This window comes from Cheilinus undulatus, linkage group 1 (assembly GCF_018320785.1).
Source record: "Cheilinus undulatus linkage group 1, ASM1832078v1, whole genome shotgun sequence".
Lineage (NCBI taxonomy): Eukaryota > Metazoa > Chordata > Actinopteri > Labriformes > Labridae > Cheilinus > Cheilinus undulatus.
In genome coordinates this window covers 3514636-3529629 of record NC_054865.1, presented here as the reverse complement: position 1 = coordinate 3529629, position 14994 = coordinate 3514636, and positions in this window count along the sequence as shown.

Below are 14994 nucleotides of genomic sequence, written 5' to 3'. Positions count from 1 at the left end.
TTGCTTAATTTTTTTTTGTCTCACTCTCATTTCTTCTTTTTGGATTGTGAAGGTCTACTTCTTAAGATCCAACAGTGCAAAATGTAAATTCTTGCCATTTTTCAAGTGGTCTTAAAATTTTGATCAGGAGTGTATTTAAGCTAAAAGTCTCACTAAAAGCCAATTATTATTGAACAAAATCATCATTTTAATTCTAAAGAATACAGTCTGTATTTATTAACCATTCTACTATTTGTATGTAAAGGTGAAAAAAAGGTCAACTCAAGCTTTTAAGCCTCCTTTCTACAAGTCATTGGCCTGATAAAAGTACAATCTATTAAAGAACAGCTAATCTGACCTTTGACATTTAGGTGAACGTGTACTTTTTTTTTTTATTTTTTATCTGGCCTCAGAGATCTAAAACTGATCTCACAAGTACTTAAATATACCAGGAATTTAAACTGGATTTTATGTTGTTCATGCCAGTAGCCACGGGCAGTTTTAGGGTTATTCTGCTCCTTAAGACACCAGCCCTTGTTTTATCAAGTCTGGTGTAAAAACCAGCAGAGATCTTGATGAAGAAATACTATTACAACAGGGTCCATGTTAGATTTATGAAGCGTGTACCTGACCAATTACAGCATACATAAGAGCACTGACAATTGAAGTGGTGGAAAGCAATCGTCAAACAATCATCACACCCTTAAAAATTAATAGTTCAGCTGGCCGTCACCCTGTTTACAACATAAAGGTACAAAATACAGCGTCAGTTTTCAGGTCAGAGAGGTAAAAGAAAATGTATTTGTGTTGTGTAGCTGGCCAGGAAAATGAGGTTTTTAGAGTCAAAACCCTGTTCTGGCTCTGAAAATGAGGAAGCTGGCCTGTCTGCAGCTTGAGATAATCCCAGACTAAGAAGAAAGTGGCTACAATACGTCAGTTAAAAATATTTTTATTAATGAGGGGCGGGGGGCAAGTATGTGCTGCTTAATAATGATTTTAGATAAACATGATTTATCTCAGCACTTGAGTCCTTTTTTATTTTGTCCTTTTATTTAGCTTTTATATCTCATCTAATTTAGATCTGTTCTAATAGTAACTCATCTACATTAATCCGATAACATCTGTATTACTTTCAGGTTGATGGTACAACATATCACATTAGAAAAACATCTAATCTAGAAAATGATTTATCAGGCTATGTAGGGAACCTGAGAAACAGACGACTTGCTGTTTTGAATAATGTTTAGTTTATAAGTGATAATACATTATTGCATCAGCATGCCTGATAGCCTGACACTCTGTGGTCACAGTCAAGCTTTAAACACTCAGGAAAACCTGACATGTGTGCTGCAGTGATGTCACTTGAATTTTAAAGAGGTTATACAGACAAAAAAACTAAGCAGAAACTGAAGCTCAAAGATTTTTATATATTACACGGTAAAAAATAATGACTAAGAGTTTTTCTGCACAAGCTTCTCCCATCTCTAATGGAATAAAAAGTGAAAACTAATCATTCTGTGACAAAAAGCCTTCAAAATTCACATTCCTACAAAAAAGTCCATGCACTTTTTGGAATATGAGCATCAGTTCCAGTCTGCAGTGATGCAGAAGGACACATCACAGCCTCTCTGTGTCTTCTTCTCTCCATAGAGTCATTCAGGCTCTGTCCTTCAGTTTAATAGTGTTTTCACTAGTGCTGTTAATTGATTTAAAAATTAAATCAAATTAATCACATCACTATGCTGTGATTAATCACGATTAATCACAGCATTTCTTTAGTTTTAGTAATTTTTAGATTATTAAACGTTCTTATTATCAAGTGTTTATTTTCATTATTCTAACTTTATGTACAGCACTTTGAAAGCACTTTCTACTAACGAATGTAATTATTATTATTATTAGTAGCAGTAGTAGTAGTAGTAGTAGTTTTATTATCATCTATAAATTAACATTGAAAATATTGTCATTTACTGTATTTTTGTTTGAGATAAATTAGTACAAGTATGGTGTTTAATTGAAGAAATAATAAACAAACTAGAGTTTTAAAACTTTTTTGTGGTTTGTAAATCAGAGTGTCTTAATTCACTGAGCATTAATATTTATAAATTGCAGTAGAGCCCAGCAGACAAACACATCAGGTAGAAAATAACTTGTGCTGTAAAGTGAATGATCAGGTGTGTTGCTGACTGATGTCCAGTGGTCTCTGGTCAGTGTAATAAATGTAGCTCAGGCCAGCTGCTCCACTTTAGTTGCCTTTTTAGCTGTCATACAGTTCATGGATTCTTGTGACAGTAGTTCTCGTAGATGTTCTGTGGTACAGGTCATCCAGGGCGACCTGGATGATGTCGTGAAGCCCCTTGTCGTCAATCATGTCAATAGTCTGCAGTCTCTGGCGACCCATTAGCGATCGCATTAGTCAGCTTAGATGTTGTCATTTTGGGGACAAATCCAGGTCTGCTGGACTGCGCCGATGTAGCTTGACATTATGGCTTAATCCCATGATGTTGTTAGCAGCTTTGCTAACATTAGCAAAGATGCGTTTTGCCAGGGGGTGGTACTTCAGACTCATACTTTGGTGTAAAAAGTATGTACACACAACTTTTGTTTCATCCAGACTTCCATCAGGCAGCTTTTTAAATAGAAATTTGTCGTGAAGCAGACCTGGGTCTGTCTCCTCACTCATCACTGCTGGCTGCGTTTGACCCGTCTTTAACCTTTTCACCCCAGGGATGTAAACATCCGCGCAGGAGGACCATGGGAGGAAGTTGTGGTCAAACTTAGTCATATGTTGCGTTATAATTTTTTTTAACGTGTTAAGCTTTCCGGATTAATCACCAGCATTAATGTGTTCAGATTAACAGGCCTAGTTTTTACATGTGCTCTTTAGCAAGCATGACTTGTCGATGAAGCGGCCTGCCATTGGTTGTCACAGCCGTCACAATGCATTGTGGGAAATTGATGTGGTGGCGAAGGCTACAGCTAGCAGGAGGTCAGGATCGAAAACTGGATTGTAAAATGGATAAAAAGACGTTCAGTATCAGAGTGCCCTGTGTGGTTTAATCTCTAACGACTCCAGAAAGTCATCTACACGACGGAGTATTAGGGCCACACGAAGAGAAAAAAAAGAATTAATTATGTTTTTGACATAACGAGAATAAAGTTGTAATATTACAAGAAAAAAGTCGTAATACTATGACAAAAAAGTCATTATATTACGAGAAAAAAACTCGTAATATTATGAGAATAAAGTCGTAATATTACGAGAAAAAAGTCGTAATATTACAAGAACAAAGTCGTAATACTATAAGAAAAAAGTCGTAATATTACGAGAATAAAATATTACAAGAAAGAAAGTCTGCTGGGGCGCCGCCTCTGTTAAAATAAGCAATGTTGAGCATCTTGTGAAGCTTTTAGTATAGGTTTCACAAACAAGGAAATACTTCATCTTTTGGCACATCAGCATCAAATTATCAGAATCAGAACAATACTCCATTGTAAAGAATGAAGTTGTAATTTTACGAGAGAAAAAGTTGTAATATTATGAGAAAAAAGTTGTAATATTACGAGAATAAAGTCATAGTATTACGAGGAAAAAAATTAGTAATGTTACGGGAATAAAGTTGTAATATTACGAGAAAAAAAGTCATAATATTACGAGAAAAAAGTTGTAATATCACGAGAATAAAATATTACAAGAAAGACAGTCTGCCACGGCGCTGCGGATCTACGACGGAGTATTGTCCTGATTCTGATAATGATTTGATGCTGACGGGCCAAAATATGAAGTATTTCCTTGTTTGAGAAACCGATACTAAAGTATAGCTTCACAAGATGCTCAAGACTTTCCTCCTTGTCATATTTTATTCCCGTAATATTACGACTTATTCTTGTAATATTACGACTTTATTCTCATAATATTATGACTTTTTTCTCATAATATCAAAAAAAATTCTTTTTTTTTTTTCTCTTCGTGTGGCCCTAGTACTCTGTCGTACATCTAAGTTCCAGGCTTGCTAGGAAACGTTCTGTAAGAGTGATGCATGGACAGCATCATTAGACCAGTACAACAGAGGCTTCTAGAGGAAAAAGTAAGCACCTACGATTTATGGTTCAAAAGTTATTCAACTTTGAAAAACACGTCTCTTCTTGTCGTATATACCTGGCCGGGATCAGATTTAATGCAAAAATGCTTACCTAAGCAAAGGCAAAAACAAAAAAATAATCAATAATGACCTTTGGTTTCACGCAAAACTGAGGTTCTACATTTTAACATCACTCTTTGGTCCTTGTAAGAATTTAGTTATGAAAAGGGTACTGATGTCTTTCTAGTGGCGTTTTCTTTGTGGTCTGAAGCTTCTGCGTTTGCAAACAAATGCAGCCGGTTTACATGAACAAAATTTAAATTCAGAGTGATCCTTGAGGTTGACTTCAGCGATGGGAGAGGAAAGAGACATAACACTTTTAGTGACAAGCAAATTAGCAGTTTTGATTTGTTTGGTTCTCAAATTGAGTGGTTAATGTTGCTGGTTCAGTCAGAAGTAGGGAGTGTATTTGGTTGGTTCCACATTTGCCTCTGAGAAGAAATAGGATTAACCACAAAACACATTTAACCATCAAAATAAACCAATGAGTAATATTAAGGAGACCGTCGCTCCCCTGTACTGCTGATGTGTCACTGGTAAATGTCTTCATCGCTTACCACAATAATCCATCATTCAGTAAACAGTTTGACTATTTCTTGCCTGTCTACTACAATCCCAACTCCAAAAATATGGGACACTGTTTAAAATGTAGTTATAAACACAAAGAAATGATTGTCAAACAACATGTCAGATGTTGAAACTGAGACCTTTTATCATCCATCAAAAATATTCGCTTATTTTAAATTTGATGGCAGCAATACACCTCAAAAAAGTCTGGAAAGGGTTATGTTTACCACTGTGAAGAATCCACTCTTCTTTTAACAACAGTCTGGTAAGTGAGGAAACCTGCTGCTGGAGTTCATGGAGAGGAAGGTTGTCCCATTCTTGTCTGATGTGTGATTCTAGCAGCTCAACAGACCTGGGTCTTCTTGATGCTCCAAATGTTTTCTATTGATCAAAGGTCTGGACTACAGGCAGGCCAGTTCAGCACCCAGACCCATTCTCCTGTGAAGCCATGCTGATGTGATGGATGTGGTTTGTGGTTTAGCATTGTCTTGCTGAAATAGTAAAGGCCTTCCCTGACAGTGACGTAGTCTGGATGGGAGCATATGTTGCTCTAAAACCTCTCTCTACTTTTCAGCATTGATAGTTCCTTTCCAGATGTTAGAGTTGCTCACGTCATAGGCACTAATGCAACCCCATACCATCAGAGATGCAGGATTTAGATCTGTGTGCTGATTACAAGCTGGATGGTCCTTCTCCTCTTCTGTCCACAGGACACAGCATCCATGGTTTCCTAAAACAGCTTCAAATTTTGATTCATCCACAGAGCACACAACAGTTTTCTGTTTTGCCTCAGTCCATTTAAATTGATCTTTGTCCCAGAAAAGACTGCTGGGTTTCTGGATTGTGTGCACATATGGCTTCTTCTTGGCATGATGCAGCTTTCACTTACATTTGTGTCAAATGCTGACAGACAATGATTTCTGGAAGTGTTCCTGCGCCCATGCAGGGATTCCCAGAACAGAATCATGTCTGTTTTTGATGCCGTTGCCCCCTGAGGCACCAAAGATCAGCAGCATCCAATACTGACCTTCAGATTTGTCCCCTGCACACAGATTTCTCCAGATTCTCTGAATCTCTTGGTGATTAATGGATTGATGGTGTGATATTCCAAGTATTGGTAATTTTATATTAAGAATATTTTTCTGGAATTATGTCACAATTTTTAGACAATTTTTCACGGATTGGTGAACCTCTGCCCATCTTTACTTCTGAGAGACTCTGCCTCTCTAAAATGCTCCTTTTATACCCAGTCATGTAACTGGCATGTTGACAGTTAACGTAATTAGTTGCAAATCGCTCTTCCTGCTGTTTTTCATACTTTTGTTGCCTTTTGTTGCCCTGTCCCTACTTTTTTGGAACTTTCTAAAGTTTAGTTAAAACCAACCTGACTGACATTTAGTTATTGTTAAAAACGATCAGATATTTGAAAAGAGTAAGACATTTAACTGTTTAACTTTTAGGAACTTTTCAAACAGGCTTCATATTAAACATTAAGACATAAATCAAAGCATCCTATCATTTAATGTAATGGTGTTCAGGGAGCCACCCTGCTGCAGATGGAGACACTGCCACATCAGCACAGTTAATGTGTGTGTGCCTACGTGTGTCTGCATGTGTCTCTCATCTGTGTGTGTGCGTGTGTGTGTGCTCTAAATGCTGATTGATGTATCTCTGGCTTTGTCAGCCCTTTGGCATAGGTGGAACAGGTGTGACTCTGCCACAGAGCGTGGCTCAGACAAGCCATATCACTGCACAATGAGGTCATTGTGCAACACAAACATTCCTGCACACGGCCCTCGGACTTTTACGGCTCGAGGTAGCCATCTGTGTGTGTTGCTCCAGGTGAGGAGGATTTGGATGAGATTTGCCGTATGAAAGAGATGTGTACTCACCAGCTGCATGTCCCTACACACTCTCAGAAACACCTCCAAGGCTCAGACATCCCACACACTTACACAAAGACACACCGATGGGCCAAGTGACGATTCCTCAATGTTGCTAAATCAGCGTCTTGTGTGTTGGGGAGTGAGTGTGTAGGAAAGAGAGGCAGGCTGGGGTTTTCCGACCATGTCACTGCTGTCTCTGATACAGTCAGGGCCACTTGGCTCATGGATCTCAGGGTACATTAGTACAATATGGATTTAACTTCAGGGATGACGTCATGTGGTCTTACTCAGGTGTCTCATTCAGTGGCATCTGTGTGTGTTCAGATCCCACTGACACTTCAGCCACCGTGCCTACACTGACACACAGCACATGTACTCCTTTTTTTTCTGTCTTTTTCTGCCTCTCAGCATTTTCTGTCCAGGATTAGATTTTGCGTCATTTTTGGTGTGGGGAGGTTATGTGGACTCTGTTTGGTCCATAGGTGAGCATGTGCATGTCTTTGTGTGCCTCTGTGTGTATTTGTCTAAGTGCTGTGGAGTGCTATCCCCAGGGCTGGGTGTCTGGACTAGGTCCCTTGTAGCTGCTTTACAGTTTAACCAGCCTTGACTTGCTGTGTGGTGACATGTCTGCACACCACTGACTGGGAGGATCAGAGTGGGTGTAAGGCTGGAGGCTGACTGCTGGGCTATGCTTGAAAGACTTCTGGCATGTGCTGGTGCCTGCATTTTTCACCCTTGACTGGAAGCATATGCTGCAGCACAATCGAGACAGTGTTAGACGGGCTTGGCGTGAGGGACCCATGCAGCTTCCTCCACATCTGGCAGCACTTGGCCCTCCTTCCAGGTGAGTCACATCCCCCGGGAGGGTGGCTCTGCTGCGGCCCTTGGCCCCTCAGCATTTGGGCATCTGGAAGTGTCTGGATCTCTCTCCCAGTAACATCTATCTCCACATGCTTTTCCAATTTCATCACCCCCACCACTGCATCCTGCTCCAGCCCCCCCCCCCCAGTCACTCACTGACCCCTGCTGGGCCCAGATTTTTCCAACATCCTCACTCCATCATTGGACAACGCAGATGTCCAGGTGAAAAGGCAGGGCCAGCCCAAGCCTATATAGGGCCCTAAGCCACTTTCATCTGGGAGGCCCCTAGTTGCCAATTAATGTTACTAACCCAATGACTGATCATCCACCCACCTATTCTAAATACATTTCTGAGATTGGAGAACTTGAATTTTTGCTTATTGTCTTTCAAACATAACAAAGATATTCTGCATATAAATACAATATTAATATTAATGACATAAAGCTTTGTGTAAAACTCACAGAAGCCCCGCCCCCTGCCCTCTCTTAAGGAACATTTCTACCTCTGTCTGACAAATTTAGGGCTACTGGAAGGGTTAACACCTATAAAACTCTATACAGTAAAAATTAATGTACTTCACATGCTAATACATTGAATCATGATGATCACATTTGCGATTATTTATTATTTATATTATTATTTATCTAGTGTGTTAGGACTTAGCTTCCAAAATACATATGTGAAAATTTTAGACTACTTTCTTACCCTTACACAATTTTCACATGGTAGGACTTATTTATCACCCTCTATGATGATCAATAGTGTATTTTTTGTACATTGTCTTGTCAGCTGTGGTCCTGTCAGGTGTCTGCCTTTGTTTTTGGTACTTCTATGTATGTTCTGTGTCAGTTTTATGTGGGACAACAGATGGAAATTAGCGACACGCTAAATCTGGTGCAACCATGTTTTCATTTACTTTGTATGAATGATCAATGCCATTGCACACTGTCCCTGGATAAATAACTAAACTAAACTAAACTAAACAATATGAGCAAAAGTGGTAAGCTCAAAAAATGGTAAGCTCTAAACTGATGAAGCCTAGTGTTACTTCACAAAAGTCATACTTCAGCTGGTAGCCAGCCTCACCTCCCCCACCCCAGCCTCCTCCTTTATAGCTTAAAGCTTGTTGCATCCCCATATTCAGATTCATGCTACTATTAATTAACTGCTTCTGAAATAATTTCATTGTTTTCAATGCACATGGTCTTATTTATGGAATTATTTATTATTTGAATTTGTCAAAAAATACATAAGATTGACCTAAGAACAACTTGCATATTAAATTACAATTGCAATATTGGGGGAAAACATCGCAATTAGATTATTTTTGCAAATCGTTCAGCCCTAATTTACAAGAGAGCATAAATAGCATATCAGGTTTTGAAACTGAGACATTTTACCATTTCATCAAATGACATTGACATCTGGAATTTGATGGCAGCAACACATCTTACAAAGAAGGGACAGGGCAATAATAAAAACAGCTGGGTGAGCAACTAATTAGAATAATTTTCAACATGTCAGTAACATGACTGGGTATAGAAGGAGCATTTTAGAAAGGCAGAGTCTCTCATTAGTAAAGATGGGCAGAGGTTCACCAATCTGCGAAGAACTGTCTAAAATTTCAGAAAAATGTTCCTCAACTTAAACAAAGACTTGAGCATTCCACCATCTACAACTCTATAACATTATCAAGAGATTCAGAGAATCTGGAGAAATCTCTGTACGCAGGTGACGAAGCTGAAGGTCAGTATTGGATGCTGCTGATCTTTGGTGCCTCAGGGGGCACTGCATTAAAACAGACATGATTCTGTGCTGGAAATCCCTGCATGGGCTCAGGAACACTTCCAGAAATCATTGTCTGTCAGCATTTGACACAAATGTAAATGAAAGCTGCATCCTTCCTGCATGCTTCACCAAAGAGTCCAGGTTTCTGAACTGGCCTGCCTGTGGTCCAGACCTTTCACCAATAGAAAACATTTGGAGCATTATAAAAATCCAAGCAATATAAGACACAGCACTGTCGAGCAGCTAGAATCACACATCAGACAAGAATGGGACAACATTCCTCTCCCAAAACTCCAGCATCGGGGCTCCTCACTTACCAGACGTTTACAAACTGTTGGCCCTGTCCTGACTTTTTTGAGATGTGTTGCTGCCATCAAATTTAAAATAAGCAAATATTTTTGATGAATGGGTAAAATGTCTCAGTATCAAAATCTGATATGTTGTTTATGTTCTATTTTGAATCAAATACGGGTTTATGAGATCTGACAGTCATTTCTTTCTGTTTTTATTTACATTGTACACAGCATCCCAACTTTTTTGGAGCTGGGGTTTTACAGTTTTCCATAAAAAAGGAGGAATGTACAGTAACTAAGTTTTCCACGGTTGACTTAGTGTGTGGATGGGTGCCTGCATGAGGAGAAGGGAAGAATAGATGTTAGGGGACAGCCCCCCCTTCCTGACCCTTAAACAGGAATGTCACTAGCAGCCTGGGTAATTACGTCTCTTGGCGTGATGGTTGTTGGGGAGGCCCAGCTGTGTGTGAGGAGTGTGTATACCATGTGTTGGTGACGCTTGGGTGGGTGGGTGGTGGAGGGTTCGACTGATGGGAGTTTCATGTGTCAGAGTGGATTGATCATGACACAAGCAGATGTTTGCTGGTGAAAAACATACCGGTGTCTGTGCGGAATTGTTCCATTCTGATCATTAAAGAGATGAAATCAACATCTTGCTCTGATTAACAGCCGCCATCCCAGAGGGCCCGTCAGCCTGACACACCACGCCATAGCCATACATATGTCTGAACAGATTTCGCTTTAACATGAATACCATCCTGCGCTATAACTGGTGTGCCATGCTGTAACTAATCTCTGTGTCAGCATGTAGACTGATCTGGTGGTCTGTTTTTTCTTTGAGCTGTCTCAATGAAGATCTTGTTTAATAATAGAAATGTGTTAGACTTTATTGTTGCAACATTGCAACAGCATTCTCCTAAAATATCCTCTTTCTCCTCAAACACCCTCACATACACACTCAGAGCCTAACCTCATCTCTCAGAGGCTATTTAGACAGGAATGCTCCCAGAGTCTCACATTTCACTAAAGAAGCAGAGAAAGATGGGGAGAGTGAGCGACAACAAAATTTGGGAGAAAGGGAAAAAAGAAAAAAGTTGAGGCTTGTTCTGGTTGAAGAGGTTGTGCATGTGTGTTTGTGTTCATGCCTGCCTCATCCTCTCAGTAGCTAATGTTAATGTAAGAATGTTGAGTCTATCATATCACAGCCATATAGGAGAGCCATGCATTTATCTAAGTGGTGTGTTTGCCTCTGTGCACAGATGGCTGTTTATCATGTGTCTGGTTCTGCTTGAGGTCTCTTCCTGCCACTGTAACTTTGCTAAATGTTGCTTAGCGCTGAGCTCATTGTGGATTAACATGAAAAAGAGTACGGTCTAGACCTGCCCTGTTTGTAAAGTGTGTTGAGATAACATTTGTTATGAATTGGCGCTGTACAAACAATGACTGACTAAAGCCAGCTCTTTGATTCAGTGGACGTCACACACAGAGGTGAGACTTGCAGGAGAATATTGTGTACATACGTATGTGTGTGTCCCAGACATGCCCAATCTTCTTTGCCGTCCTGTTCTCTCTGGGGTGACCTGGTGTCTGGCCATGTCACAACCCAGCATGCACTCCTGGGATTATCACTGTCTTAGTCTGACCATGTAGAGCGGTGGTTCTCAACACTGGGGTTGGGACCCCCTTGGGGGTCGCAAGAAACTAGGAAGGGGCCGCCAGATGTCTTTAAGAAAGTAAGAACATTTTTTTGCATAATTTGAGCCCATTTTTGTGTCTTTTACCCTTTTTGCCACTTTGCACCAAATGCGCCGAATAAACCAGTTTTAATCAATTTTGCCAATTTTTGCTGCTTTTAATTCATTAATACATTACTCCCATTTCTGCCACTTCTTAATCAAATTTCAAAGCCTTCTCTGCACATTTTTTCCCCACCAAATTTTGCTTCTGTTGACCTATAATTGTCACTTTTAACCCCTTTTCACCACATTTTACACCTATTTTTTCCAATTTAACCACATCTCACTATTTGTCATGCCCATTTTTGCCAGTTTTATCCCATTTCAACCCCCCCCCCCCCCCCCCATTTCTGCCACTTTTAAGCCAATATTGCCACTGTTAACCCTTTATATCACTTTATATGCCAGTTTTTGCCACTTTTTCCCTATTTTTTGACACTTTTATTGAATTTTTGCAACTTTTAAACCATTTCTGCTACTTTTAAAAATCCCATTTCACCACTTTTTCCATGATTTTTTTTTTTCATATTAACCAATTTTATTTCTGATTTTTCAAAAAAGGATCTACATTTTTAAGATGACTATATGCTACAGCACATATGAATAAAAGAAAATCCCGCATTTTTTATTTGATAACAGTGACTATTATTCTGGTAAATAATAGTCCCCCCCCCCCCCCCCCGTGGGTGGGGGTCCCGATCTCTAGCACCTTTTATTCGGGGGTCGTGGGCTGAAAAGGTTGAAAACCCCTGATGTAGAGGACCTGACACACATTTGCCATGACTTTCAGTGAGAAAAACAAAGGCAAAATTAGTTGCATGAAATCCTGCAAATGCCCTCAGAAATGGATCTCATATACTGATAGGTTTATCTGAAGCCTGCAGTTCTGCAACAGCAGCCTTCCTAATGAGGCACCTCTCTTCTCTTATGTTGAAATGATAGCCTCGGAGAAGATTCTCTGTGCACACGTATTTTGAGCATCGATCAGTCCAGACTTGTAAAACAGCTTCCACAATCCAATTTTCTACCTCGCTGTATTCATTTCAGATTGCCTCGCTGATGCCATCTTGGGTCAAGCTTGGTTGTACGAAAAATAAGCACCTGAGAATCAAAGCTTCACTCTCACTCAAACATCTTGTACCTCAACATTTTTGCCGATTTTTTTAATCAAGTTTTCTACCCATCAGGACTCGCACTCCTTGTACAAAAATATTAAAAACAAACATCATTTGTGTACGAGATTATAGAGAATCTGATGAGGCTGCAGCTTTAGAAAATGGCATTTGTTTCTGACAGGAACTAATCTGACCTTTGCCAGTGTTGTACTAACAGGGCCTCCTAGGGCATCTCTTCTTCCCTTCATCAGCTACATCAAGCAACCAGTCTTCATTTTTCCCAGTTGTCAAGCTGCTCTGTGTTTTTCAAAACCCTAAAATGTGGCGCACAAACATGTATCAGTGTTTTCATCAGGGAACGTAACCTCCGAGCACATAAGCCCTGTGAATCAATTTACACAAAAATGCAGAGTCTTAACTGTCTTTGGGTATAAAAATATGACATTAAAATTCCCCTGTCAGTTCCTGCTGTGAAGTATGCAGACATAAGAATAGCTGCTGCTGCTTCAGTGTAGTTCTTTCTCTTAGCAGCCATGCGAAGCACTCCCAATCTTTGTAGCAAGTTCTGTTAGTTCAAAATAGTTATCCATGATTGAAACTTGTGTTGAAATCAGCAGAATAAAAGTTAAAGCGGGGATATTATGCCTTTTTTTCAAGGCTTTACACATCTCTCTGATACCCACGTAGTAGCTTCACATGGTTTACAGCTCAAAAAACTCCTCATGTTTCTGACACTGGTGTCCTGAAAAACCCTTATTTTAACGTCCATCTGAAACACTTCGTTTTGTGCCTGCCCCCTCTATTGTGGCTAATTTGCTATGCTAGTATTTATAAACTTTGAATGAACTGGTCCGACTGAGTAAAATATGGTGAATTTTGATATAGGTCCGTACGTGTTAGACCCGGCGTCTGACCCTGATAGTTTGTAGAGAGAGGGGGAAGAAAACCAGCATCGAAGGAAAGAGCGGGACATATCTGTTTGGTAAGTGTTTAATTACTGTTACTAAATGGCTAAATGGCTAAAAGGCCTTGTGGGGCCGGTCTGTTCCGCTTTGCAGCACGGATGAACCAGTCAGGAGATCTTATTGCGATGACCTCATCAGTTTGCTCCCTGTTCGCTCCATCGAAATCTTGTCTTGAGAAGATCTCAGAGAGATTCCCAACAAACCGTTTTCATCTGTTTACACTCGAATTCCAAGATTTCTGCCACATACATTTATCTTGCGGTTTGAAAATTACCTAAGGTATGGACACCCAACATTGTGACTTTATACTTATGTTTTAAAAATCAGAAAAGTATTATACCCCCTCTTTAAGGACGTCATAGGGTTAAATTATGATGTGTTCAAGACCGACTCAGTAAAATAATAATGACACAAAAAGAGAATCTCTCGGTTTGGGGATAAACAAGTAAGTTTGGTAAAATGATTCTGAGAAAGACTCAGATCATTAAAAACAGTATCAACATCAATTATAAAAACAGCACACATGCCTAACTGTTCTATACATCATGCTCTTTAGTCCTTAAACTAGAATCATTACCTTTCTTCTCCAATGCCAGTTGTTTTCAGGAAAGAAAGACGTTTTTCGATAGTGGCTCTTGCAAAAGTATTTTTGTCATTGTGGCTCCTGAGCCATGCAAGGTCAAGTACCATTATATATTCAAATCACTGCCACAGGCCTGGCCTACAGGAGCTAGCTTAAAAATGATTCCATCTTGCCATCAAGGTAAAAAATGTAGTTGGACTGTTCTAAGCATAACCTATTTGCTAGCAGAAGCTTAAAGTATTTTGCTTATTCTTATCCCACTGCAACAGTTTTCATTATCATAAACAGGGCTGCTCATAAGGGGGGATAAAGGGGCCCAACCAGAAAACCACGGTCTAAAGTTAAGCTGTGATAATTCACATATTTTATTTTACCTGAATCACTCTAATCAAAGAAACAAAAATTAACATAAACAGTATAAACAGTATAGCCTTTTTCAGAAGTAAACCTCTTTTCTTAAAACAAACTACCTTTTTTTGGTACTGTGGATGGGCACGTTGAATTAAACCATTGGAAAAGTACTTTCAGAGTTTTAGCCATAATGTGCACAAATGTCAGGATGCCAGAGAATAAAGCAAGAAGAATGGAGATAAACTAGGGAAAAGGGGGGAAGGAAGGGATTAAAATGGCTAAAAAGTAATAGAGAACCTAATAATGGCTTTTCAGCTCCAAAATAAAGTAACAGCTAGCACCAAGACTACTGATCCAACACACATGCATTGATATGTCAGTAGATCACAGATGGGTAGGGCCCATCCTTTGGATTTTTCAGGGGCCCAGAGGTAAAATTTCCTCGCTCCTAAATTTTCCACAGTCAACTGTCAGTGGTATTATAACAAAGTGGAAGCCATTGGGAATGACAGCAACTCAGCCACCAAGTGGTAGGCAATGTTAAATGATGGAGCGGGGTCAGCGGATGCTGAGGAGCATAGTGTGCAGAGGTGGACAACTTTCTGCAGAGTCAATCGCTATAGCCCTCCAATCTTCATGTGGCCCTCAGATTAGCTCAAGAACAGTGCGTAAAGAGCTTCATGTAATGGGTTTCCATAGCCGAGCAGCTGTATCCAAGTGCAATGAA